The sequence below is a fragment of the Hippocampus comes genome, unplaced genomic scaffold (genome assembly GCF_001891065.2).
Source record: "Hippocampus comes isolate QL1 unplaced genomic scaffold, H_comes_QL1_v1.1 scaffold99, whole genome shotgun sequence".
Classification (NCBI taxonomy): domain Eukaryota; kingdom Metazoa; phylum Chordata; class Actinopteri; order Syngnathiformes; family Syngnathidae; genus Hippocampus; species Hippocampus comes.
This window is the reverse complement of record NW_017805134.1, coordinates 1,131,171-1,135,705: the sequence shown is the minus strand read 5'-3', so window position 1 is coordinate 1,135,705 and position 4,535 is coordinate 1,131,171. Positions and strand designations below refer to the sequence as shown.

General features: G+C 44.5%; 1 protein-coding gene and 1 long non-coding RNA gene across 3 annotated transcripts in view; one reads left to right on the top strand and one right to left on the bottom strand.

Annotated features, from left to right (window-relative positions):
- LOC109513777 (uncharacterized) overlaps positions 1-4,512 on the bottom strand; it is a 47,576-nt gene extending 43,064 nt beyond the window's left edge. For both annotated transcript variants that reach the window (XR_002167857.1, XR_002167858.1), the window contains exon 1: positions 2,144-4,512. This is a non-coding gene — a long non-coding RNA (uncharacterized LOC109513777). The remainder of the gene's footprint in view (positions 1-2,143) is intronic.
- hs3st4 (heparan sulfate (glucosamine) 3-O-sulfotransferase 4) overlaps positions 1-4,535 on the top strand; it is a 78,250-nt gene that overhangs the window by 18,897 nt on the left and 54,818 nt on the right. The gene's annotated exons all lie outside the window — the stretch shown is intronic.

Sequence of the window (4,535 nt, the reverse complement as noted above, 5' to 3'; positions counted from 1 at the left end):
GGGGTGGAGGAAATTAATGAGTTCACGGGGCCACATTTGCTAATATTGCAAGATCTTGAAAATGTAAATGCACGCTAGGCTGGAGTAAAGAATGAGTCCCTTACATTGATTATTCAAAGATTTACGTTCACTGACTTGACAAATACCTTCATAAACATTATTAAATGTCTTTTATGTGTCGCGTCGTAAATAGTAGCAGAGGAGAGGAGGTGTGTGTGTGTGTGTGGGGCGAGGGGTTCACCCAATTGAGTGTGATGGATGTTTAATAATACATGTGCTCATAGGCAACTGTGTGTGTGTGCGTGTGTGTGTGTGTGTGTGTGTGTGTGTGTGTGTGTGTGTGTGCGCGTGTGCATTTTATATATAACCTAGTTGAAATTCAGCAACGGATAAAATGAATAATTCTCAGCTCAGAGATTAGCCTCTTATTTTGTGTGTGTGTGTGTGTGTGTGTGTGTGTGTGTGTGTGTGTGTGTGTGTGTGTGTGTCCGCCCGCTTTTCCCACAGATAAACATCCGATTTCATCCGATTTGATTGTCCTCATCCGATGATACGGACGCCATCAGAGGCCAGGCATCATTTTTGTTGTCAACTCGTGTTTGACTCAATTTGGCGCCGCGTCAACTTTGCCCAGCCAGCACCTTTCATTCAACACAAGCATAAACATGCCACCAGTGCCTTAGCATGCATGTGTGTGTGCGCGCGTGTGCGCGCGCGCGCGCGCTTTTCGACTGAATGATGTATTATCCTGTTTGCAGGCCTGTAACCGGGAGTTTGTTTCTGCTTCAGATTTTGAATGATGATGACGATGGCGACATGTCCTTTTTGTTCGGCTGAGATTAAAATATTGGAGCGTAGCCAACTAAAAGATGAGGAGATGCTTCCCAAAATTTAAATACGACTGATTCATCTCCCGGCCAGAATGCATTGAAGTGGTCTGATTTATACATGCTTTTAAGCCTGTGCATGTTAAAGCCTTATTTTTTCCCCCTCCGTGTTCAATGGAGGAGATGTTGTTTAATTCAGCCGTGAGGACATAAAGCTCCTGGCAAGGTTTTCTGCCGGGAGGCTATATACACACACACACGCACACACACACGCGGCATAAATATATAAATAAAAGGCAGAGAAACCTGAAAAACACACAAGCCAGTGCAGTCATATATATTGTTTATGTCCCATTAATATCTCGCAAACATCGCCGCCCGTGCTCTTCTCTTCATGAAAGCGTACAGCACACATCGCTTTGGGCTATGTTCGCTCTGGAGCGCAACTTGCAGGAAAAGAAAAAAAAAAAACTGCTGCTCCCCAAAGCGAAAAGCATTACAAAAATGACATTGCATTCTCATGGTTGGAGAGATTTACGATGTCGTGACCCACGGCAATTTAGCATTTGGCGGAATACACGCACAGCGACAATCGGGGAATAGTTGGACACGCCCCCCCGACTCTCTTATGCTAGAAATCAGGAAAGGTCAATTTTTCAGATGATTATCCTACTTGATTATCATGTGGTGTGGGGTGTGTTAAGAGTGATTTTCCCTTTCAGATCCGGTCAGGCCGACAATCGCAAATATCAAACCTGTTCAATATTTACAATTGCAAATCCTTGTGCGTCTGGTCAACAGTTCAGACGGCATGTGAGTGACTTGAAATGGAATCAGAGCCAATCAGAAAGGTGTCTCCATATCCAAAAAGACCAGCTTCTCACATTGATAATTTGTATAAAGTGTTACATCACAATAAAATGAGGAGAGTTTGCAACCACAATGTAGTTTGCAGATAAAAAAAAAAAAGGTAGCATATTTTCTCATAATTCTTTCTCTGTTATTTCCGCTGGCCTTGATGCTCCGTGGCACCATACTGCCCCTCATAGGTCAGTGTTGGTATTACAACAGACATCTGACTTGAAGGTGGCGACTTGCAATTGATAGAATTTCTTCTCATTCTGGGTCATCTCTATACTATCATTGTTGCCAAATAAGTGCAATTCGGCATGTTTGATAAAACTATTTTTCAGACAGATACCAGTATGAATATTCACTCTAAGTACTCACAAATACAGAGGACCGATACCTCTTGTACTTTTGACAGATGACTTTTTCATTTAACACAATGACAACCACTACTGAGGAGGACTTACTTGATATCAGGCTTTACTTGTCTTAAGTATCGATGGCTGTTATCGGCAGTCTCGACGAGTACCCATCCATCCATCCATAAGTCCATTTTCCGATCTGCTTTCTCCTCACAAGGGTCGCGGGGGGCGCTGGAGCCTATCCTCCACGAATACCCTATAATAATAAATCGTAAAAATGGTGTTTACGTATGTAGCGCTTTATCTTCACCATATGGTGCAAATAAGGCCGGTTTTGGCCCACTACCAATACCTGGTAACGGTACTCGCCCCTCACTTACGAGCAATAATAATGTATCAAGTCACTCTGCAATTCAGACCCCTAAGCTACCGACCAGTGTGGTAGGGTACACAAAGCATGGTGAACAACACACTGCAATACATTGTGGTGTCAAGGAAGAGTTGGACAAAAAACGCAAGGACCATAAAGACAAGCGTGACTGCACCATTTTCAATCTGGACAGCGAAGATGCACGGCGCCTCGAAAATGAAGCCTTTCTATTTTCTTCCCTTCTTCATGCTATTAAAAATGAATAGCGTGCCAACATGCGCCTCGATCCGCTCGGCAGCCAATGAACTCTGGATGCGCGGCGGGCCACGCTCGCAGATGTTAAGACGCATGAATTATGCAAAAAGCCGGCTAGTCCGATATTCACAACGCGCGATCGTCTCCATTGCATGGGCGGCGCAGGTGCCGCGACATGGTGGGTATTCGCCTGTCACGTCCCCCCAAATTAAAATAAATATATAAAAAGAAAAACTGAACGGTGTCCAATTATGTAATTTTCACTTCAATCGCGGCAATCTCGTTTGAACTCGACCAGCAAGAGAAAGTGGATGCAGGCAATACTCGAGTCTCATACGCACCGGAGGCATTGTTCAACTGCAAAAGCTAGTCAGAATTAATTGCCGCCACCAAAGTGGAGGCAACCAACTTTTCCTCGCTACGTCCAAGCACTATCCAGTACGGCTGCCTTTCATGTCTCATCCTCCTCTCTTCCCATGCCAAGGCTTAGCTGCTGAGTGCAACGGTTAACCCCGCTGCCCCTCTGCTTCTCCGGGAATATCCTGACTCAAATTTAAAGCGATGAGGTGGTAATTGAAAGATTGTGACTGACGCGCCGATAATTGGGGTCCTGCGCAAGTTCTCCGTCTCGGATTCGGGGGGCCAGGGGCTTACTCAGCAGACGCGCTCCCACCTTCGGCGGGTGTAATAACGCTCTCGAATGGTTTGTTTTAATCCCGTTTTGCAAGTGGCCCTCCGAGGGGGCTGTCGACTCTCCCGCGCTCGGAGGGCAGATGGCCTGTGGGGGGGAAGCGAGGCTCAGCGGCCGGAGGTGACAAAGTGTCGCAACGTGGAAGCAGCCATGTTTATACCCGTGCGTCACTCTATACTATGGCGGCGACAAATAAATCATTGCGGGTCTGATGTGCATTGATGGCAACCGTTGTGTCACTTAGATAGTTGATTAGCGTGTCTGTCACCGCGCCTTACGCTTAACATGACTCCAGCTGCAGAGGCATCGCACGCTGCCAACGGGCACGACGCTGATGAGCCATCCCTCAAACTGACAGTCTGCCATAATGTGTCAGCAAATGTGTCTCACTCCCTTTTTTATATTTATTTTGCTGCATATAGAGAATGCATTTGCATATGATGTACAGCCCCTTCCAAATGCAGTGAAACAGTGCGGCCAATTCCTTTCTTGCTGCCTCATTGTCACGGTCTTCTGCTTGAACTCTCTTCAAAAGAGCATCAAACGGCTGCAGCTCATTCACATTGCTGCAGATCAGGTTCTGACCAGAGCAATGGTAAGAACATGTTAGCGGGGTCCTAAAGGCTTTACACTGGTTCCCAATGAGCTATAGAAGAGATTTGAAAATGATACTACTGGTCTGTAAATTACTAAAAAATTGGGGTACTGAATACATCACGAAATGCTGACTGAATATAAAACTCAGATAGCCTGTGAAGTCTGCAGACTCGGGTCAAATTAGTGGAGCATTATGCAACATGCAAATGCAGTAAACTGCCACATGCAAATGGAATAAACTGCCAAAAAGAAATGAAATCTACCCTGAGTGTAAATGCTTTTAAATCTAGATTTAAAATGTGGCTTTTTTTTTAGTTAGTGCTGTAAATAATGGTTTTCATTGGATTGTTTTATACGTTTAAGCTTGAAGTACTTTTCAAACAAATATGTATGTGTCTTGACATTGTTTGGGACAGTGAGAAAAGTAAAAATAATGTCTCAGAAACAAACCTGACCAGGATTTACCTTTCCCAACCGAATTCCGAACCGCTACATAGAAACAAAGCAATCCCTTGATACTCGTTTTTGGAATCACATCAGAATGAAAGCCGGCCACGTCATATATATATATATATATATATATA